This window comes from Lepus europaeus, chromosome 8, assembly GCF_033115175.1.
Source record: "Lepus europaeus isolate LE1 chromosome 8, mLepTim1.pri, whole genome shotgun sequence".
NCBI lineage: Eukaryota > Metazoa > Chordata > Mammalia > Lagomorpha > Leporidae > Lepus > Lepus europaeus.
Window position 1 is genome coordinate 40,224,821 of NC_084834.1, and position 24,884 is coordinate 40,249,704.

Consider the following 24,884-nt stretch of genomic DNA (forward strand, 5'->3'; position numbering starts at 1 on the left):
CTGGGCCACAGCAGAGAGCTGGACTGGAAGAGGAGCAACCGGGACAGAATCTGGCACCCCAAATGGAACTAGAACCCGGGGTGCTGGCACCGCAGGCGGAGGATTAGCCTAGTGAGCTGCAGCGCCAGCCAACATTTTAGTACATTTTTAAAAGGCAAAATATCTCAGCTTTGATGGAATTATTTGATTGGATTAATCTCTATCTAGGAAAGTGTTAGTTTGTGTGGATATAAATGTGAAATGGACAGTAGGACGCTAGCAATGATGGAACTACTGCTCTGTAGCTATCCCCTATCCCAGTGAAGTGAGTTTCATTTATTCTATGCTTCTTTTTTATCTTGTACAAAAATATTTTCTATTCCCTCAAGAATTGAAGATTTCCAAAGTGTCAAGAGGTTTAAAAATCCTTAAAAGTACCTATAGTTGTATGTGTATATGATAAAAGTAAACTGTGGCCAAAAATAAATAAATAAACTGTGGCCAAAAATTAATTTTAGAAAAGTTTGGATGGTAAATAAATAAATTTTATTAAGCACTTTAAATCTGAAGATGTTTTTTAAAGGTAAAGTATTTTCTAAGTTTATTAATTAATGTTAGAGCCCTGTTTGAATGTTTAAAATTTAGACTGCTGACCACCATCACTCCATGTTGTCTTTCTTTCTGCCATTTTGTAATATCTTTGCCTTTCTGCTTATCCACAGATTAATTCTTTTGTCTCATTACTAATTTCTCACTTTTCTCTACTCCTTCCCATGCGATGTCATTCAAATTTTATTTGCCTTCATTCTCTGTGTCTAAATTGAAAATAGTTAATTTTTATGGAGTATTCACTTCATGCCCATAATGTCCTAAACCCTGAGTGTGTGTTAATTCACTTAATCCTTGCAGCAGTCTTGAGAGGTGGGTATCATGCCTACTTTCCCTAAGAAGAGGCTGAGATGCAAAGTGGTTATGTAACTTTCCTGAGGCGGCAGTAATGTGAACCAGGTTTCAATGCCAGGCAGTCTCTTCATCTGCAGAAGGGAGATCATTCTAGAAATTCTTCATAGATCAATCCAGAAAACTGTATCCAGACACATATACCTCCTTGGTAGAAATTTTCCTCATTTTCTGTCTGTCCATGCCACAAGGCAGTAAAAAGGAGGGAAGATACTAGTTTGTTTAAAAATAGCTAATACTTAGACAGTGTTTGATTTATGTTGAGCTTTAGTCATAATACTTTTATGCAATCAGTCTTCACAAGAAGTCTAGGCAGCCTTATTTTTATTTGTTTCCATTGCACATTAGGACACTGAGACACTAGGAATTGAAAGGGCCTTGCCAAGTTCGTACAGTCAGTCCTCAGCAAAGTGGTACCTTAACTCCAGCAACAGGACCACAACTGGTGCTCACATGTATCACGTTTTGCTTGTCCTGGGGGTAAGGAGGATGTACTCGCCTTCTCATTCTGTGGGGCATTCTGACTAACCCTTTTCAAAGGGAAAGCATTGCAGGATCCCACAATGCTACTTCGTGATTTACAAATCTGTGCTTTCATCTCAGAAGTTAGATGTATTTCTCAAGTAGGCCCTGAGGAACTATAAGATGCCTTTTTGCAAGCTATGGATTTTAAAAAATTTGGAATACATCTTAAGTTAGGAACTATGGATTTAAGGTAAATAAATTCTCTGCAGTCTTTGTCAGTCAACCTTGAGACAGACTGGCTGAATAAACATGTTAAATTAGCATTTTTGTAAGCACTATAAAAAGTGACTGCTAACATGTTGGAAAAGTCAGTCACTGCAGGGCAGGGACCAGACATGTGGGTTTGACTTGGGACTGAGTAATAGCCCTGCAGTGTCAGCAACATCCACACAACCACACCGGTGAGGGGCACACAGCTGTGTGCACACAGATTGCTCTGCTACTCCTGTCTGTGAGCTGTGGGCTTCTTCCTGGCTTCACCTTACACTTCCACGAAGGCCATTTTAACTGAAGCAAATGTACTTAACCAAAGATTATCTATTTAACTTCATTTTACCCTTTACACTCCCTTCAGTGGAGTATAAATTACACTGATGTTTAGCTGTAATCTTGAGTGTAATATAGTGAGTTTAAATGTTTTTCTTTAGGTTGATGCTTTGATCTCAAAATAAAATCAGAAGTTATTTTCCAAAAACATTTAAAATAATCAATTATAATAGATAAATTGATTTACAATGAAAGCAAAACTAAATTTTATTTAGAAAAACAGAGATCCTTTCCTAAACAGACAAAAAACTTATTTAATAAACAAGAATCAGCTTTCTTAAATATATCAAAATCTGCATTTAAAACATAATTATATATTGAAATATCTTCACCCTCTATAATGACTTATAAACAAACATATTAAAATAAATCAATTATCCATGCTACTTATTTGTTGTTCTTATATTCACTAATTTCAGAATAAAGCTTATTTGAGGAAATAACATCCTTAATTGTACAGAAAATAATTAGATTTACTTCTGGATAACTGCTTCTATGGCAAAATAAGAAGCTGGATTAATCAAATGCTGACACTAAGTATCGCAAGATTGCATGTGAAATACTGGTAATTGTCAGTTCCTACATAAAATAGTTATAGTTCTCCTATAAATTAAAGACAATTTTGTCTCAGAATTTTTCTTTAAGTCTTACTGTACACTAAACCTGTCAAATAATCATCACTCAGAAAAAATATATTTAATTCATTTTTCACTTGTCAAACATCTCATGTTTTGTTAGTCTGTTTAGATTACTTAGAATAGTACAAAATTCCATGGTACTGCCTTAACGGATAGATCAGAGCAGACTGAAGTCTGAAAATCAATGATCTAAGTAAACATTGAAAGTCTGGCTAAACTCTTGTCCTGTAAGCTCCATGCGTTCTCTGTGCTTCGTGGTTAAGGTGCATGTTTGAGTTTCATGTGTTTATCCTTAGGCAAGTGGCTTTACTCTTCTAAATCACAGCTATAAATAGGGTAGAAGTAAAGCATTTCTCCCTTATTCGTATGAGGTCTATTACAAACAATAAGTCAAAAGTGTTCAGTATATATTGGAAGAACCAAAAGTATTGAATATTATTATTGAGAAGTTAAAAGGGGTGGGTAACGGCCCTGGATGTTCAGACTCATTAGATGTTCACACTTCACATCAGAGTAGGAGGGTTCAGTACTGGGCTCCAGCTGGTGACTGCAGCTTCCTGCGAAGATGGACCCTGGTTCGCAGATGTGGTGATTTCCCGTAGTTCCTGCTACCCACATGGGGGACCTCGAATGTTTTCCTGGTTACGGGTTTTTGGCTCTGGCCCTCCTGCTACCATTGCAGGCATATATGAACCAATGAATGGGAGCACTGTTTCCCTTTGTCTTTCTCTCTCTCATTCTCTTTCAAATAAGTAAACTGAAAAGAAAAATTATAGCTGGCAATACTTGGCACTGTAAAATCATGACTTTAAACTTGTGTTTTGGGAAAAAATCACTTGGAGACTTGATTATTGGAGATGGGAAGCTCAATATTAGATAGATATATGCTGGTATTATAAATGATGGAATATATTATCACAAGAATAGCTTTAAAGGTCCAGCACTGCGGCTCACTAGGCTAATCCTCCACCTTGCGGCGCCGGCACACTGGGTTCTAGTCCCAGTCAGGGTGCCGGATTCTGTCCCGGTTGCCCCTCTTCCAGGCCAGCTCTCTGCTGTGGCCCAAGAGTGCAGTAGAGGATGGCCCAAGTGCTTGGGCCCTGCACCTGCATGGGAGACCAGGAGAAGCACCTGGCTCCTGGCTTTGGATCAGCGCAGTGCGCCGCCCGCAGCGTACTGGCCATGGCAGCCATTGGAGGGTGAACCAACGGAAAAGGAATACCTTTCTCTCTGTCTCTCTCTCGCTGTCCACTCTGCCTGTCAAAAAAAAAAATTTAAAAAAAAAGAATAGCTTTAAAGTGTTTAAAATTGTCATGATGTTTCCTACATTACTGTATAATATGTTTTTAATGTAGAGTTATTTTGAAAACAGGAGTTTATTGATGCAATCCAACTATTATCCATTTAAATGTAATTTTGTCACTAACATTAGTTTTGATTGTCTTTGCTAGTTCCTTATGGACAGTTCACAGAAGATGAAAAACAATCCAGGGGATCAATATAAACAAATGAAATTTTATATTAAATTAGAATTATACTGAGTGAGATGTTCTTAATATCATAAATTATTAATATGAAGAAATGCATAATTTTTAGATATTTTGAGAAAATTAATATGAACTTTATTATAATAATTTGGATCATATAGTTATTGTTGTTATGGATTGAATGTGCCTCCATTTGATATCTTGGAGCCCTAATCCCTAATATGGTATATTTGGAAGGTAATCTTTGGATGATCTTTGATAGTTAAATTTAATTTAAGTCATGAGGGTGGAATCCTGTGATAAGTGCCCTTGAAAAAAGAGGAAGAAACGTGACATCTCCTTCTCCTTGTGACGCCAGGGAAAGGTGTATGAGTACATAACCAAGAAGAAGGCACTTACCAAGATCACAGCAATGCTGCTTCTATGATTTTTTTTAAAAGATTTCTTTATGTATTTGAATGCAGAGTGATAGAGATAAGGGAGAGAGAGGGAGAGAGAGAGAGAAACAGAGACAGAGAGAGAGAAGAAACTTCCATCTGCAGTTTTACTCCTGAAATGGCTGCAATGGCCAGGTCTGGGTCAGGTCAAAGCAAATAGCTAAGAACTCCCTCCTGGTCTCCTGTGTGGGTAACGGGGACCCACAATGTTGGGTCATCTTTCATCATTTCCCCAGGAACATTAGCGAGAAGCTGGATTTAAGTGGAGCAGCCAGGACTTGAAACAGAACTTTTATATGGGTGCTGGCATTGCAAGCTTAACCTGCTGTGCCACAGCACTGGTCCCATGTTACATATCTTTGACTTTCAGCCTTTAGAACTACAAGTAAATGTTTATTGCTTAAGTTCTTCAGTCTCCAGTACTTTTTTTTTTTATCATAATATGAATGAACTAAAACTATATTGAAGAACAAACTGAAAATAAATAATATAGGTTTAAAAATGAGGCAAATCAGTTCTTTTCAGGACTCCAAGTGAGACTTTCTATCTTTTCTAAAGGAACCAGCTCCTCAGAACTGCTTCCTTTTGATATCATGTAATCATGTGTATTGTTAGAAACATACATTGGGGCCAGCGTTGTGGCCCAACAGGTTAATGCCCTTGCCTGAAGCACCGGCATCCCATATGGGCACCGGTTTGAAGCCTGGCTGCTCCACTTCCGATCTAGCACTCTGCTGTGGCCTGGGAAGTCAGTAAAGGATTGCGTGAGTCCTTGGGCCCCTGCATCCATGTGGGAGACCTGGAGGAAGCTCCTGGCTCCTGGCTTCAGATCAGTGCAGTTCCGTCTGTTGCAGCCAATTGGGGAGTGAACCAGTGGATGGAAGATCTCTCTCTCTCTCTCAGTCTCTCCTCTCTCTATGTAACTGACTTTCAAATAACGAATAAATAAATCTTTAAAAAAAGAAACATATATTAACTGAAACTATGGGTTTAAATCAAAATCACAAATGTGTATATATCAACAAGAATTGAAGAATCATAAAATTCACAGACATAATTTTCCTATGATAATTAATGGCAACCATGTGACTATTACTTATAAAATTTCAAAATAAAAAATGTTCAGTTACTCTTTATAATGCTCTAGCTAGCAATTATTACTACTCTCATTTTATACAACATTAAATTCTAGAAAATAAGGTATTAACGCACTTAGTGGTTGAGAGAGCAAATGAATGGAATTTGGGTGACAGTTCAAAGGAGACACTTAAAGAGATTTAATTATCTAGCCCAGCGTGTCTAATACATAAAGATTGATTTTCAAAATAAACTAATCTTATTTTTTTAAATAGCTTTATGAATATCAATAATAAAATAATTAGAATCATAAAAGTAGCAAAAATATCACTTAAAGTTGTTGTAGAACCAAAGAATTCACGTAATTCCTCATCCCTGCCCGTGACTCTGACTAACATTGATACATACTGATCCCACTCCTTTAATTCTGTCAGCCAGCCAATTAGAGTGCCAGTTGTAATATGGAAAGGCTTCATACAAGACATGTAAATCTTCTTAGGATTTTTTTTTTATTTTCACACTGCATGCCTGAAGTTGCCAACTAATTTCACAATAGGAAAGAAACTTGTAATTGTTGTTTCAAAAATGTGATTTTTTTTTACTGAACTTTAAGTCATTTTTAGTGACATTATAATGACATTCTTCCAATGCAACAGTTCTTTAAGTCATTCCAAAACATGTTATGTGTTTTTGGTAAATGATTAGAAAAACCCTGTCTGAAATTTTGGATTGTATTGTAAAGGATGAGGAAAATACCATTTCAATATAAACACAGACCTTGGATAGCATTTAAAACTATTGGCTGTCTATAAACAATACATTCTATAGAAGATTATATTAGTTATTCAGAGTTTCTTCAACACAACAAAATGCCCAAGACAAGCTACTTCTAAAGAAGAAAGATATTTTTTTTTTTTTTTTTTTTTTTTAGCTCACAGTTTTGAATTCTGAAAGTCCAAATAGCATGATGCCGGCTGTGGCAAAGATCCCTGGTGGCTAATGAAGTGTGTGTGGAGGAAGGATCAAATGGTATGCCAGAAAGTAGAGAGAGGGATTGTGTCAAAATTAAGGCTTTTATAGCAACCCTCTCATGAGAGCTACCCTCTGAGGGCACATCCACAAACAGTCTAAGCACCTCCCACTACGCCTCACCTCCTAAAGTTCCCACCAATTCCCAGTAGAACCACCCTGGGGAACAAGCCTCTGACAGGCAGACCTTTAGGGTACATTTAACATTAAATGCAGAGAATTTTGTTCCTAGCTCCTAAAGGTTCAATTTCATCTCACAATGCAAAATGCATTCATTCCACCCCAAGTATTCCAAAATCTAACAGCATTGTCCAAAAACCCAAGTCCAAAATCGTCTCTGAGATTCAAAACAAACTCCTTGACTGTGAATTCCCTGTGAAATTTTAAAAAAAGGGAAAGTAACAGGGGTAGATATTATAGCACCGCAGGTTGAGCTTCCATTTACAGCACCTCATATCAGACTGCCAGTTCAAGTCCTGTCATCTCTACGTCCATTCAGCTTACTGCTACTGCAACTTGGAGGCAGCATAGGATGGATCAAGGTCTTGGATTCCTGCTGCCCATATGAAAAACTCAGATGGAATTCCAGTGTCCTGAGTTTGACTTGGCACAGCCCCGGTTGTTACACGCATTTGGGAAGAGAACCAGTGGACAGAAGATCAAGCGATCCCCACCACCACCTTTGGTGCTACACCTTTCAAGTAGATGAAGAAAAAAGCTTCCAAAAAAAAATAATAATAAAGTAAAGATACATGGTGGGGACAGCCTTGTGGTGCAGTGGGTTAAGACTCTGCTTGTGACACTGATATCCCATATCAGAACACTAATTCAAATCTCGGCTGCTGTGCCTCTGATTCAACCTCTTCCTAAGGCACTTTGCAAGGCAGCAGATGATGGCCTGACTGCTTAGGCCCCTGCCACCCACAAGGGAGACCTGAATGGAGTTCCCGGCTAATGACTTTGACCTGGCCCTGGCTGTCATGGTCATTTGGGAATGCAACTGCAAACAGAAAATCTTTTCCCCATCCATCTCTCTTTCACTTTGTAGCTCTGCCTTTCAAATAAATCAATAAACCTTTCTTTTTTAAAGTTATATACTCGAAAGATACAATGAATGGTAGAACATGTATAGCTAAATATTCCTTTTTCTAAAGACAGGGATAAGGAAACAGAAAGGAAGGTGAATTGGCCCACAACAATAGTGAAACCCACTAAGAAAACATTTAATCATAAAGTCCATTTCTGGCATCCAGAGCACGTGTGTTGGGGGAAGGCTTTGCAACAGTTTGGACATCCCTGCTGCTATGGCTCTCATGACCACAACCCACATTGCTTGTCTTTTTTTAGCAGAATCTGCACACTAGCTGCAGCTATCCTTGGCATGCACTGTATGTTGCACGAGACCTCCATTGTCTAAGGCCTCCACCTCAGCTTACTGCCAGAGCTTCATTGGGCATCATCCCATTGGAGGCTTCCTGTAGGGATTGTGACCCTGGCCTCCTAGGCTTACCTCTGAAATCTTGATGGAAGCTGCCATAATCTCACAACTCTTCCAAGCCAGTACCACATAGATGGTGCCAAAGCCTACTGGCAGCAAATGTTGCTGGGTTCGTGTTAACCACGGCTGCGATGGCTTCAGAGCACGTACTGAAACACCAGAATCCAAATCTGGATCTGGACAGCAGGAAAGCCTCAGGGATTTTTTCTGAAAGAATTTTGCCTTGGAAGATCTTTGGATCAAATTTGTTTTTAAACTTCTGAGCCTGTGAAGGGAGCCATGGCCTTGGAGACTTCTGAGATACTCTCAAGGCATCTTTACTACTGTCCCTATATGAAGTATTTGGGTTTTGATTTTTATAAAAGATATATTTATTATTTATTATTTGCATCAGAATGGCAGAGCCAGAGAAAGGGAAGTAGGGAGGGAGGGAGGGAGGGAGGGAGAGAGGGAGAGAGAGAACCTCTATTTGATGTTTCATGCTTCCAAATGGCTACAATATCCAGATCTGAGCCAGGCTGAAGCCAGAAGCCAAGAACTCCCTCCTGGTCTCCCATATAGGTAACAAGGGCCAAAGTAGCTGAATCATCTTCCACTGTATTCCCAGACTTATTAGTAGAAAGATTGATCAGAAACAGTGTAGCCAGGACTCAAACCTTCAGTCTGATATAGGAAGCTATAGTCATAATCACTGACTTGACCATTGTACCACCTCACTGGCCCTGACTTTGCTGTAGTCTCTACTAAGCTGCTGCTCAAGTGTGTTCTCCTTGACCCCGCCTTTACAGACCTCTCTGCCCCTTCCTTAGCCTGGTTGTGAATTCCCCTGGTCTTTTTCTTCTCATTTATGCTCCTGCTCCTTACCCTAAAATCTACCAAAAGCAGCCAGTAACCTCCTCACTGCAGTCTTAATACTTTGATGGCTTGAAATAACTCACCAAATGCATTAATCCATCACTCAAAGACTCAAGGCATGGGCGTAATACAGCCAGCTTCTTTGCCATAGTGTGAAAGTGTGGCCCTTAGTCCAGTCCCCAAAAGAATCTTTACTTCCATCTGAGATTTCATCAACATGGCCCTCACTGTTCACATTTCTTTCAGCATTCTGATCTTTCGAGCCCTAACCAGACTTGCCCGCAGGTTCTGCTCACAGCATTTTAGGATTTCTCTAGCCTATTCCTCCAAACTCATCCAACTTCTTCCTATAAACCAATGTCAAAGGCATGTAAACACCTTAAGGTATAGTTACAGTATTGAACTCACTCCAAAATATCATTTTCCTGCATTAGTCAGCTTTTCATTACTATCACAAAATATATGAGACAGGTAGACATTAAAAAGGAAAATAGCTAAATATGATTCATGGCTTTTGGGGCTCACAGTCTAAGATCAAGGGCTTCCAACTGGTTTGGCAACTGATGATGGCATTCTTACTGGCAGAGTCTCAACATACAGAGAATTCCATGATAACAGACAGAAAGTGTGTATGTCTATCAGTTTCTCCTTCTGTTCTTGTAAAGACATCAGATTTCAATCACTGGACCTAGATCCTAAAAACCTAAACTCATCTAATCACTATACAATGACCCCACCTCTAAACACTATAGTTGGACGAATTTTCTACCATTGATATCATTAACAAGAATTGGGGAAGTAAACTCTAAGCTAGGATGGGAGGCAAAAACACAATCATGACAAGAATGTTAAGTTCTTCCTTTTATAATATTCAACTCAGAAAAAATTTATTACATTGATAAGTGGTGTTTTAGCAGATCGGACTAATAAAAGGAGAAAGAACAAGAAAATGAAAGGAGAATGTTTGCTTTTTATCACATTTTTTGATGGGAAGATAACAATTGATGAAGATAAATGAGCTGAAAATAAAGATGTATGCATCCTATCCTCTCTCAGGGAAGTGCAACTGGCCAAACACATAGTTGTTCATGTTAGGGGCTACATTTCCTTCCTTCTTCCCACTCCCTCCCTTCTGTCCTTCCTTCCTCCCTTCCTTCAAGATTTATTTACTTATTTGGATGTCAGAGTTTCAGAGAACACCAGACAGACAGAGAGAGGGAGAGACATATGTTCTATCCATTGGTTTACTTCCCAGATTGCCACAATGTCCAAGACTGGGTCAGGCTGAAGCTGGGAGCCAGGAGCTCCTTCTGGGTCTTCCACATGGGTGCAGGGGTCCAAGGATTTGGGGCCATCTGCTGCTGCTTTTCCTAGGTCATTAGCAGGGAGCTGGATTGAAAGTGGAGCAGCTGAGACAGGAAATAGTGTCCCTATGGGATGGTGCTGATGGCAGAGGCTTTATCCATTACACCAGATGCCAACCCCCAAGGATATCCTTTCTAAGGAAGTCCAGAAATGATGAATCCATAATGTTAACTCACTTAGGGGAAAACTTATGTAATGCTAGGAAGAACCAAAATACAAACTGGGCCGGCGCCGCGGCTTACTAGGCTAATCCTCCGCCTTGCGGAGCCGGCACACTGGGTTCTAGTCCCGGTCGGGGCACCGATCCTGTCCCGGTTGCCCCTCTTCCAGGCCAGCTCTCTGCTGTGGCCAGGGAGTGCAGTGGAGGATGGCCCAAGTGCTTGGGTCCTGCACCCCATGGGAGACCAGGAGAAGCACCTGGCTCCTGCCATCGGATCAGCGTGGTGCGCCGGCCGCAGCGTGCTACTGCGGCGGCCATTGGAGGGTGAACCAAGGGCAAAGGAAGACCTTTCTCTCTGTCTCTCTCTCTCTCTGTCCACTCTGCCTGTCAAAAATTAAAAAAAAAAAAATACAAACTGCCAGTGGAACCAGAAGCTGGACCCAGTGAGGATATAGGTCTAATGTTTTAAGGCAGAGATACAGTAAACTTGAAAGTAGGTTTACAAATGTGTTGGGTATTCAGGCAGTGTCACAGATAGCCTTAGGAGAGTTGTCATCTCTCATGTTCTAATACTGAGTGTTTCAGGCAGGCAGGAAGTGTGAGTTTGAGGATAATATAATGGAGTGGACAGTGAGGCAGATACACCCTAAGTTTCCTAAAGGTGATGACTATCTTTCAAAACAATGTGGAAAAGTGGTAAAGGATACATGGAATGAGACAGTTTTTTTATGAAGCAAATATATAGTTACAATAAATGACAAAATAGTGATGATGAAGTTCGGGTAGATGTTAATCATATCCTACTTATTTACCACTGAACTTCAGGTCAACTGAAGCAAGTAAATAATTTTACACATGTATTTTGGATTTTGGATATGCATTGTTGATAAATTGGATATGGGTTTTGAGGAGCAAAAAATAAAGAAATAAAGGCAGCATTTCACCAACGTTTCTTATCTAAGCAACTTAGTGAGTGATGATGACAATTACTGAGATGGATTACAATAGCCTTCAAATCATGGCTTAGTAAATCTTAAAAGTCTGAGACACTTAAGAAATGTCTGTTAATAAAATGTTCATCATAATTTTAAGACATTGAGTACTTACTTGATTCTTATTCTCTCAGGTGATGTTGTTCAGATATCACACACCCTTTGATACCATCATTTCTCTGTTGGGGAATAGAATGGTAATATGAGTTTTCTGTGCTCAAAAATTTCTGCTTTAATTTCTAATTCCATAAAAGAGCTATACCCCCATAAGAAAAAAAAAAAGCATTCTAGTTTCTTCCATAATTTAAAAGCTTAATGAAAAAAATTTCAGCCTTTCAAATGAAACTGACACAGTCATATAAAGTGACAAACTACCAGTCTTAATTGAAGAGAAATGGATGGCCAGAATAACTCTTTATGAAACCAGGGGCTAGAAAGCATCTTCCTTGCACAAAAGCAAATTTTCTGTGACTGCCTAACATAATAACATCCCATAATATGTTTTTGCCTATCAATTGTATAGTAGCTTACAATCCCAAAATAGTTGCTTTTGAAAAAAAAAAAATTAATGAGCTGTCTTCCTAGAGTTTCTGGTAAACTTGGATAGAATCGGCTGTAGCCAAATCTGTGACTGGAGCCTTGCAGATCACCTCAGATAGACCCAAGAATGCCTTATAATTCATTATAATGTTAAATGACACACCTCTGATGCTGTTTCAGTAGTCAACTTTGAACATGTGATGTATGTAAGGACATGATTTATTAAGATATGTGCTCAAAGGGTTTCCTCACCTCTTTCCTCTGCACCTGTCATGTTCTGTCACTGTTCTCTCTCAATTACCCTAACTCCATAACTTCTGGGACCCTGTTTTGTAAGTGGAGGTTGATTTAGGCCTTGACATGACTTGCTCTTTATCCCAAAGACCTACAGTTAATAATAAATGCTTTAGGCCGCTGCTGCGGCTCACTAGGCTAATCCTCCACCTGCAGCACTGGCACCCTGGGTTCTAGTCCCGGTCGGGGTGCTGGATTCTGTCCCGGTTGCCCCTCTTCCAGGCCAGCTTTCTGCTGTGGCCCGGGAGTGCAGTGGAGGATGGCCCAAGTGCATGGGCCCTGCACCCGCATGGGAGACCAGGAGAAGCACCTGGCTCCTGGCTTCGGATCAGCGCAGTGCGCCGGCTGTAGCGGCCATCTAGGGAGTGAACCAACGGAAGGAAAACCTTTCTCTCTGTCTCTCTCTCTCACTGTCTAACTCTGCCTGTCAAAATAAAAAAATAATAAAAAAATAATAAATGCCATTGTAGGATATATTTATCCATTCATCATTGGATAGATATTATAATTGATGTTATGTACAAATCTCAGGAGGTATTATCAGTGTTTTTGTAAGAGTAATCATGTGAAGGAAATTATTAGGATATTTCAGTAAAAATATGATCAATAAAAAAAGAAATTATGCAGGTGGGAGGGAAGTTATGGAGGGGGGGGAGCCATTGTAATCCATAAGCTGTACTTTGGAAATTTATATTCATTAAATAAAAGTTTAACAAACAAAAAGAAATTATAAAATAGATTCAAGTGTATATTCTGAGCTTAAAAAGTACCAATAACTAAAATAAAAAATTTATCAGAGAGTATCAAAAGCAGATTTTATCAGAGAGAAGAAAGAGCAAATGTGAAGACAGATCAATTTAGATACCAGTCTAAGGAACAGGCAAATAAATGAAAGGATATAAATAGACTCAGAGATCAGTAAGACACCGTGAATGGCACCAACACATGTCTTATGAAAAATACTGGATGGAGAGGAATGAGAAAAGGAGGACTAACAAATATTGGAAAAACTATTATTAGAACATTTGAAATTTAATTGAAATATATAGCTACACATACAAGAAGTTTAATACATGTCAAGTAGTATAAACATGAAGAGATAAAATTTCTAAGTATAAGAGATAAAAATGACAAACTCTTAGAAGAAAACATTTGTGTCAATTTTAGTGACCTTGAATTAGGCAATAATTTCTCAGATATAACACATAAACCACAAACAACCAAAGAAAAACAGATAACTTGGATTTCATTAAAATTAAAAACCTCTGTGAGCCAAAACACACTGTGAGAACGTGAAATTCAAACCACACAAAGAAAGAAAATATTTGCAGATCACATTTCTGAAATAAATTTTGTATACAAAATATACAATATTCTTGAAACTCAACAAGTGAAAGACAATTTTAATCCAACTAAAAACTGAAGTATTTGAATAGACATTTCTCTAGAAATTGTTTTAAGGTTGCAATAAACACATGGAAAGTGTCCAATATAATTAGTAATTGGGGGAATGCAAAGCAAAACCACAATAAAATCACTTCAAAGTCACTAGGACACCTATAATCAAAAAAAAGGACAAGTGTTGGTGAGGATATGAATAACCCTTTTCCTAATGCTAGTGATATCATATAGTACAACTGTTTGACTCAAAAAACAGTTTGATAGTTATTCAAGAAATTACTGGATGTTGCTATATAGTCCAGAAATTTTTCTCCTAAGTATAACTCAGGGCAATCAATAATATGAGTCCATACAAATATTTGTACATAAATATGCACAATAACATCAATTGTAATATCTATCCAATGATGAATGGATAAGTATATCCTACAATGGCATATTATTTAGGTTGGATAATTGGATATTTGCATGCAAATATGTATATAAAATAAAACTGAATGATAATCTTTGTCTTACAGATAGTGTTTTGTCACACACAAAAAAATATGCATTAAATAACCCAAAATAAGGGATGAAGACCTAGATAAGACCCTATTTGAGTGCAGTTTCAAGTCCCACCTGCCCTACTTTTCATCCGGTTCTCTGCTAATGCACCTGGGAAAACACTGAAGATGGCCTAAGTACTTGGGTCTTTGCCATCCCTGTGGGAGACCTGAATGGATTTCTGGGCTACTGCCACTGTTAACAATTTGGGGAGTGAACCAGCAGATGGCAGTTATCTTTCTGTCACTCTATCTCTCTGTCTCTCTCCCTCCCCCTCTTTCTATAATTCTTCTAAATAAATAAAATTAAAAAAAAAAGCTTTCAAAAAACCAACAAAGTAGATTATGGACATATCTTAAAATCTAAAATTGTAAAGCTTTTTTGAAAAAAATTGATAGAAATATGTGAATTTGATTGAAGCAAAGTTTTCTTAGATAAGTCCAGAAAAAAATGCACCAAAAATAAATTAATTTTTTCTCAAAAAAATATTAACAAACTATAAAAGCATTACACAATTTGGGAAACAATGTTTTATTTCTATTATTTATTTATTTATTAAAGATACATTTATTTTCTTTGAAATTCAGAGTTGCAAAGAGGGGAGGCAGAGGCAGAGAAAAATCTTCTATCCATTGTTTCACTGCCTGAATGGTCACAATGGACAGGGCTGGGACTGGCCAAAGCCAGAAGCCAGGAATTTCATCCCAATCTCCCATGTGGGTGCAGGGGCCCAAGGATTGGGCCAACTTCTACTGCTTCCCCAGGCACATTATCAGGGAGCTGGACCATAAGTGGAACAGCTGGGACATGAACCGGCTCCAAGGAGTAGGATGTAGGATCTGCTACTAGGGAAAAGGACAGTGAACTAAACCTCAATGACAAACCCACTGTTAAAAAAAAAATTCAGTCGTACAGAGCCCCCTTCAACCCACTCCCACCTGGAGGTTTTGTAGCCTCCCACAATGAACTGCAGAAAGTGAAATGCAGCCACTTACAGAGGCCAGGAGAGAGATCTTAGGACCATGCCTTGAAGCTCAGAGTATGGCCTAGCATAATGAGACTGGGCACCTGATAAAGCCCAGAGGTCTGATGCTCTTAGACTGAGCATCAAGACTTATCCAACATCAGACAGAGACCTACACTCAAGAGGGTCAGACTCATTCTGGCATGTGTCATTGCCAATCTCTTGTGGACTTTGGCACACACACACCTGGGACTTTGTGGGTATCTGATGTGGGATGCAGGTGTGACCATGCTGGGACCAGAGGGCTACCTTTTTAATTCTTCTATAGCCATAGGCATAAAGCAAGGAGCCAAGAAACTGTCCTGGGTCTTGGTGCTGGGGCTGATAAAGTCCTATGCTTGACAGAGCTGTTTCCATTTGGAGGCAAGTGCCTGTGGACAGAATCTCTGGATTCACTCTATAATCAGGCAGGGGCTTCAGTCTGGTAAGAATGCCTTGTTTTGGCATGTATTATCACCAGCCTCCTGTAGGCCTGGTGTACATCTCTAAGATTGCACAGGGTCTGATGACTATGACAGTGAAGTGTGACCCATCAAGTGCTTGCCTTAGTAGCTGATGAGCTGTCTCTATCACCCCTGCTACAACCTTGGGCACACAGCAAGGAATCACAGAAATGTTTTTCAGCATTGAGAAGATTCTAATGGTTTTCCTGTCTATAGGCCAGGACCTTCAGACAGAGCCTCTGGACCTCGTTCAGTGACCTATGAAGTTCTGTGATCCTCATTGAGCAGTCCTGCACTCTGGCCAGCATTGCCAGTGGCTGATAGGTACAACATCATGCTGTGCACTGACCTAAGTGCAGACAGACCTTCATATGGTCAGCTTTTGTTCTACCCCTGGGTTGCACTGCTCTTGGTGAGATGAGGTCACTGTATGTGATCTCGCAGTACACCATTTCTGGAATGGACGAGGAGCCTTAGCTGACCACAGACCAGGAAGAGGCATACAAGGCAGATTACCTCTTTTTAGGAATTTTGGAGGCACATACTAAACAACTCATCGACTGGAGCTTTGGTACAAAATTGAGTTTGGGGAGAATTGTAAGACTGAATTACTATAAGCATATTAATAGCAGACTTGGAGCAAAGTGCAATTTAGGGTGCTATCTAGTGCTCTTATAGAAGTATCCAGGAGCTTAGAGAAAATATACAGACTGTTCATAATTTCTTGAAGAACACAAATGAAGTCAGATGACTAAGAATAATATTTCAGTGTGCAGATGATGTTGTACACCAACAAGCATCAAGAACTTCCAGGGAGGGACTGACATTGTGGTGCAGTGAGATAGGTCACCACTTAAAATGCCAACATCCTATATCAGAGCTGCACATCTGATCCAGCTCTCTACTAATGCATCTGTGAAAACAGTGAATGGTGGCTGAAGTATTTGGAACTCTGACACCCATGTGGGAGACCTGGATAGAGTCCCATAGAGTTCCAGGGTCTTGCCTTTGAGCCCCAGCCTCTTTAGCCATTTGGAAGTGAACCAGAAGATGAACAATCTGTCTTCTCTCTCTCTTTCTCTCTCTCTCCTTCTCTCTTCCTCTCTCTCCCTCTCTCCCAACTCCCTCCTTGTCACTCTGCCTTTCAAACAAATAAATTAATTTTTAAAACATAGAAAATCCGGGGAGACATGGCCTCACCCAAATAACAAAATAAAGTGACAGAAACCAACATTCAAAGTATTAAAATTTCCAAAGGCTTGGATGAAGATTTCAAAATAGCTGAACAAAACTGAACAAAACTGAAGAGAACAGAGAGGAACAATTCAGTACTGGTCTTGTGTTACAAGTCATGCAGAGGGTTTCATAGAGAGGTAGAAGTAATTGAATACAGTCAAGCAGAAATCTTTCAACTGAAAATAAGTAAAATAAAAATATGATAGAAGGCATCAATAGCAGAATAGATCAAACAGAAGAAAGAATCAGTAAGCTCAAAGACAGGCCATTTCAAAATCAGCTATTGGAGGAGAATAAAAAAGAGTTAAGAGGAATTAAGAGAAATTATGGAAAATATGAGACAGCATGAAAAGAGAAAATTTTGGAATTATTGAGATTCAAGAGGAAATTGAGAATGCCAAAGAATTGGAAATAATATTCAAATAGATAATGACAGAAAACTCCCGAAACCTAGAGAAAGATACAAGTATCTAGGTACAGGAATATCAAGGGTCACCCGCCAGATTCAAACCAACTATGACTAACACTAAACATATTATAGTCTAACTCTCAACATATAAAGATAGAGAGAGGATTCTCAAAGCCATAAAAGAATCAAATAACACATAAAGGTCACAACTAGCATGAATGCAGATTTCTCAGAAGAAACTTTACAGTTCAGAAGGGAATGGGATAGTACGTTTACTGTACTGAAGAGAAAAAGTGCCATCCAAGAGTGATGTAACCATTGAAGCTCTCCCTCAGATATGAGGGGGAGAGAGACATTCCACAGCAAATGAAAGATGAGGGAATTTACCACCACAGTCTTATGTTACAAGGAATGGCTAACATATTCATTAAAGTTGAAAGAAAGAGATGCTAGCTAGCTAGAACAACACATCAGAAGGCAGACACTTCAGGGGTAAGAGTAACTATAGATACAAAATCGGAATGCCCTAATAATGTAGGCTTGGTATAAAACTTTTATAGCTTTATTATGAAGACTAAAAATCTTGTAATCACTACATTAAAATGTTAAGAGACAGGGAACATTGGAAGAAGTCAAATGTAACATCAAATTTCAAAACGTGTGGAGGAATGGAGCACAAATGTGAAGCTCATTATTAGGATGCTTTTTTGTTTGTCTTTTCTCCTACCTTTAGAATCAACATTAAGTTGCCATTTCAAGATGTTTGTTATAGTCAAAATGATTTTTGTAAGCCTGATGGTAACCACAAAACAGGAGCCTATAACACATTTATCAAAAAATAATAAGCAACAAATCAAAGTACATCACTGTATAACATCACTCATCTACAATTAAATGTTTTAAGAGAGAGGGAAAGAATCTGCCATAAAAATATAAGTGATTGACATTCAGAGTATATAAGGAACTCAAACAACTCAATAGAAAAAATACAAATAAATCTTTAAAAAAATGCGCAGTAGTTCTAAACAGATGTTTCTTGGAGGAAGACACATAAATGACCAACAGCTTCATGAAAAAAATGCTCTGGCATAACTATTCATTAGGAAAATGCAAATCAAGAATCACAATGAGAGATCACCTCACTCTAGATTAGCTATTGTCAAAAAGACAAAAGGTAACAAGTGTTGGTGAGGATGTGGACAAAAGGGAACCTTTGCACACTGTTGATAGGAAGGTACAACAGTACAGTCATTTGGAAAACAGTATGTTCTTAAAAAAAAATAGAACTACCATATAATTCGATCATGGGTTTATATCCAAGGGAAGGGAAATCTGTCAAAGACACATCAATCTCCCTTTCCATGTTTAATGTAGTTATAGTTACAATAGCCCAGAAATGGAAGCAACCTTTGTGACCACCCATCAGTAAATAAAGAAAATATGATATGCAGTGAAACATTATTGATCCATAAAAAATGAAATCTGGTATCTATGACAACATAGATGGAACTGGAGTTCATTAAATTCAGTGAAAAATGTCAAGCACAGGACAAATAATGCATATGTGGAGTCTAAAAAATAAGTAATCTCATGAAAATAAAAAATATAATGGTGGTTACCAGAGTTTGAAGAGAGAAAGGGGGCCAGGCAAAAGGTAATTTGTGGGTACTGGTTTATAATTTGGTAAAATCAATAATTTCTGGGTTTCTATTGCACAGTAGGGTGACTGCAGATAATATTAATATGTAATATATTTCCCTATTTAAAAAAAAACTAGAATATAGGATTTTAGATGCTTTTACCATAAAGAAAATCAAATGCTAGAAAGGATATTTTTCTTGATTGGACTTTACATAATGTGTACATGTAACAAGTCATCACACATTATCATACTGTAATTATGTACAATTTAAAATAATAAAAATATAAGAATTTCCTGACACTGTAATTTCTCTAAGATAATGAATTTTCAGTTCTAATAATTGGGTGTTACCAATTCTGACTTGTCTTTAATATGCAAGAGTTAGTGAAAAGCACTAAATATTCCAGACCTGGCCATGTGTCAAGGAATCTCTTACTGTAATAAGAAGATTCATTGTGTCTCAGTGCCTGAACTCAAAATTTATCTCAGTGTTCCAGTAATCCCCAGAACACTAGAGATTGGGACTATGAATTTAAATTTTATTCTAGAGGGAGTCATTAGCACTATATTTATTTTAGAAAGGTGGCAAATACAGCCTGGTTGGTTTTTAATTGCTAGCCTATCTTAATTACTAATAATTGCACTTTTTGTTTTATGAGTTTAGCAATTTAATAGATAGATGTTTGGTCATGCCAACCTTAAACTGCATTTGAATTGACAAATGAATAGCAGATAGTCAAAATAATTCTTTTTTTTAAGATTTATTTTATTTATTTGAAAGTCAGAGTTGCAGAGAGGCAGAGGCAGAGAGAGAGAGAGAGAGAGAGAGGGAGAGAGAGAGGTCTTCCACCCACTGGTTCACTCCCCAATTGGCTGCAATGGTCGGTTAGAACTGTGCTGATCCGAAGCCAGAAGCCAGGAGCTTCCTCTGGGTCTCTCATGTAGGTGCAAGGATCCAAGGACTTGGGCCATCTTCTACTGCTTTCCCAGGCCACGGCAGAGAGCCGGATTGGAAGTGGAGCAGCAGGGACTTGAACCGGCACCCATATGGGATGCCAGCACTGCAGGCAGCAGCTTTACTTGCTACACCACAGTGCCAGCCCCCAAAAGAATTCTTCATGTTGGCTGGCGCCGTGGCTCACTAGGTTAATCCTCCGCCTTGCGGCGCCGGCACACCGGGTTCTAATCCCGGTTGGGGCACCGGATTCTGTCCCGGTTGCCCCTCTTCCAGGCCAGCTCTCTGCTGTGGCCAGGGAGTGCAGTGGAGGATGGCCCAAGTGCTTGGGCCCTGCACCCCATGGGAGACCAGGAGAAGCACCTGGCTCCTGCCATCGGATCAGCGCGGTGCGCCAGCCGCAGCGCGCCATCCGCGGCGGCCATTGGAGGGTGAACCAATGGCAAAAGGAAGACCTTTCTCTCTGTCTCTCTCTCTCTCACTGTCCACTCTGCCTGTCCAAAAAAAAAAAAAAAAAAAAAAAAAGAATTCTTCATGTAGATCAGAATGAGAGAGTGAGGCACTAAACAGCTAGTACTACTTCTGGTTTTGTTCATAGCACTATTAGTACAGCTTCTTTTTTTTTTTTAATAATAAGAGTCTGGTTTAGCTTTATTAAAGTGTTTGGCATGTATAGGTGCATTTGGAAATTCTTAAAGAGGCTATGCCCACATTATTTACCTAAAAGCCTGTCTATTCCACTTTTCTGGCCATCATTATTATAAGGTGGTAGCTTTGCGCAGTGGCAGTATCGTAGCCAATGAGGTTTATCCGAGGCGCGATTATTGCTAATTGAAAACTTTTCCCATTATTATAAGGTGGTGATGGTATCATCTTCCTTCCACAATGTGTTCAGGAAGTCATAATGATCATACATAATGATATTTGTGAATTCAATCTGTAATTTTCAATGTAAAATACATAATTTTTGGAAACCCCGCCCCCTTTTCATCCACAATCTTTATCTCCATTTAAATTTCCTTAAAAACTATTCAGTAGACAATATGTTGTCTACTTCATTTTTATAGCTTCCCTTAAGTTGTTTTACTCTCTGTTAGAGAAGGTAAACCTAGTCCAGCTGACTGTATTGAGTAGGAATCCAGAGTGACTCTATTTCCTTTCTCTCAAGGATTTAAAACGTTGGGAGATATGAATAACAGTCCGTTACCAAGTTTAAGAGAGAAAATACCACCATTAATTTTAAATGCCTGCTTGTTTTCAGCATAGAATGCATGCCCCTATCCACACATATTCCTTCTTTTGAAAAGAACTTTATACATTTATTTCCATTTTATTTGAAAGTCAAGTGACAGAGTCCCAACTACATGATCCATCATCTGCTGCTTTCCAGGAAGCTGGATTGGAAATGGAGTAACCAGGACTTGAACCAGGCACTTTGATATGGGATGACAACATCCTAAGTGGTGACTTAACCACTGTGCCAAATATGTGTCCTTTACATGCACTTTCTTTGCCCTCAAAGGTATTGTGGCTCTTGAATGGTATTTAATGCACAAGTGCATGTGTGGTCATAGGGTTTTATGAAACTGTAATGAGAGTTGATCCCAAAGCTGACTCAGAGATTCCCATAAAATGAAATTATGAGTAGTCTGAAGCTAAAAATCTTGTAGAAAATTTTCTTCTAATAGAGAATGCAAAAGAGCAAAGGCACAGGTAAATAGATTCTGGCCAGTAGAGGAAATAACAGAGAGTTGCTGCCCCTAGACTTCTTGAGGTTGTGTTCTGTGACCTGTCATCACATTCTTAAACTAAATCTCCCTTCACCCATGCTGGCTAGAAGGGGCTGTTTCTTAGCAATCGGATATCCCCTGCCTAACTGAAACATGACAGTTCACCCTCCATAAATCAGTTCTTGGTTCACCTCAAACTTTCTCTGAGAAAAACACAGCATTAGACTACCCCGTTAATCATTACATTCAAACTTCTGGACTTAGGTTTAATCATTGCCCCCTTCCCCTTGTTTTAAATCATAAGTGTTTGGAAAGAAGAATCCCATCCATATTTTAGCATAAATCTGTAATTGATAGTATACTCAAATATATTACCATTGATATATAGATCTTTCAAACGATCGCTTATATGTGTTTGTATATATATGTGTGTGTGTGTGTGTGTAGAGAAAAAGAGGAGGAGAAGGAGAACAAAGATTATTTTTTAGTAATAAGGAAATATTAGGATTCTGGTATGGTATTTACTGGTGGTACAGTTCATTTCTCTCTTCCTAGTTTTCTCTGGCTGCAAAGTTTTATGCTTTAAAGACTGCCCAGCTAATGCAGCACTTGCTGGAAAGTTAAGGAATTATCTTTGCAGTTTAAATATTTATGAGTAAAACGAAGCTACAAGCTGAAGGGTGTGCCATTTATGAAAGCTTTAATGGATGTAGTTTAGCCCAAACTGAAAACCTGTTTGGGGAGCACAACTGCATTTGTTTAATGATACATGAAAATATTACTCTGCACTTGGCATAGCATCAGCAAGTAATTGGAAAGCAGAAAATGCCTAACTGTAGTTGCTGAGACTTTTACTGCTGGAAGAAAAACTGCTATGATTATAGCAGAAGACTATGTACGCTAAATAACTGTGCTTCTGGGGCTTAACTGCAAGGGATATTATTGCACATATGTCATGACAATGCAGTCCCTGTCTTATTAAGTGTGGTTTTGTTCCCACGTGGGGAGTGGTGAGCAAATATTGGATAGCACTGGTGCTTGGCAGTGACACCTGCAAAACAGAGACGACATTGGCAAACTCTGATCTTATACTAATTCAGAACCACATTGACTTCTAATGAGACTTCCGAGAAATAATAAGGTGGTGGGTATTCAAAGCTTCCAACTAGACATAAGAGAATATGGAAACAAGCACGGAAGAACATGATTCAGAAATCTTTGTATTTATTTCACTGCCACATAACCTACTACTTACTCTTCTCTTTTTCTCTCCCTTCCTATGAGATACAAACTCAGGCTGAGTGGGTCTCGGTGAAGCAGTTTGAGTGTGGATAATTCTGAATCCCAGCTGATTCGGTTTGCTGTTGAGTGTGTGGAAGGGCAGTCAAATCCATACTGCAGTGGACTAGGTCAAGAAGGTCAACTGTGGTTCCCCCTGCAGTCTGAATGGCAAGCACTCCTGCAGTGTCCGCCCGTCTTTGTTACTGAGGAGAAGGTAACTCGTGAAGCACCTGAGAAGGAAAAGTTGTTTGCTTCATCTCATCAGTTTCCAGTCTTCTGGTCCAAGTTCACAAGTGTGCTATCCACTACAAAATATGCCTTCTGAAAACTGCCTTGGCTCTTCATTAAACAACTCTAAACCTCATCCTAGTTACTCAGTAAATTAAACTTTGGTGTTTGATTTTTAATTTGATCTACTCAAGTATTTTAAAAAAAAAAAGACCCAGATTGTGTTACATGTGCATATAACACATACTATATATTTTTTTCCAACTCAGCATTATATACATTAAAAAAAAACTAAAATCCTGAAAGGTGTGCTTATGCAGAAAGTTTTAAAATTCAAATAATCCTACAGGATTGAAAAGCAACAGTAACCCTTTCCTCTTACTCCAATTCTCATCTACCTCCACCTACTTTTATTTCCAAAAACAACCAAACTTGAGCTTCTTAAGCTGTTTTACTTGGCATTTACCTTCAGAAGATACAATGTTGCTACTTTTTGATTCTGTATTTTAGGCGTATTGCTTTCCCTATAGTAGACAAGGATTTATTCTTTTATGTGTACCTTACTACTCTCACAACGTATACACAGCTCTCCTCTTCCAAGTTGTGTGATTATTTTGAATTTGACCAATAATTGGTTTGCCTTATAATAATTTCACAACTATTATCAAAACATCCTTTATGACTCAACTGGATCAAATAGTATATTATGATTATATTTCCTTTCGTATAAACCTATTGGTTTTGCTTAGGCTAATAATTTTCTTTGCTTTCCACTGGTTTTGTTTTCTACAAACAAATTATTAGCCTCCACACACCCAGAGAAGGTTTCTACCATGGCAGTTGATATTTTTGACTTGAAGCATATGGGTGAAATCTTTTACTGTTGTTTACAGGAATATGTCCTCTGCTATGGTGGGTGGGGAAGGATGGGGTGGTGTCTTTTCGATCGCTATCAGGGAGGTTTTTTTGACAAATGAGGCAAGACTGAGTGATAGCAGAGAGATCATGGGAGAGATAAGTGTAATGAATGAAATAGGAAAGTAGGAGAGTAAGTGTTCTGTGTCCTACATGGAATTGGTTGTGGAAAAAGGTGAGAAGATCAAAGGCCCCCTGTTTAGGAATTATTACCCAGCTATTGTTAAGACACCACCCATCTTTTGTAATTTATCCTTGTAAGGGCAATTCCGTCTTTTTCTTTCATGAGTATTGGGGTGGGGTAGGATCCAAAATGGCAAGGTTAAGAGCAAGGGGGTTGGCGAAAAGCAGGTCTGAATAGTCTGGTATTTTGCTTCTCTACCTTCTTTGTTGTTTGACAGGACAATAATTCTTTGATGTCTCCAGCAGGAAAGGATGGCTACTTGTAATGGGGGTGCTGCTTTCTGTAATATTTTTAGATTGAGGGGACCACTGATGATGGGAATCCAGAAGTTGTAATATATTCTCTTTCTTGCCAAATGGGGTCATGAGAGTGTATGATTGGATAGATGTATCTGGAATTTGTGTATATTTATTTTTTGGCCTTTGGCCAGAGTGAGGGCTACAGTAAGAACAATAAGCCCTATCTGTTGTGAGGTTGTGCCTGGTAGTTAAGGACTTGACTCCATTACAGA

General features: G+C 38.8%; 1 pseudogene; it reads left to right on the forward strand.

The window, feature by feature from the left end:
• The first annotated feature begins 20,805 nt into the window (after positions 1–20,805).
• On the forward strand, positions 20,806–20,956 carry LOC133766172 (U4 spliceosomal RNA; annotated as a pseudogene).
• The last annotated feature ends 3,928 nt before the right edge of the window (positions 20,957–24,884 follow it).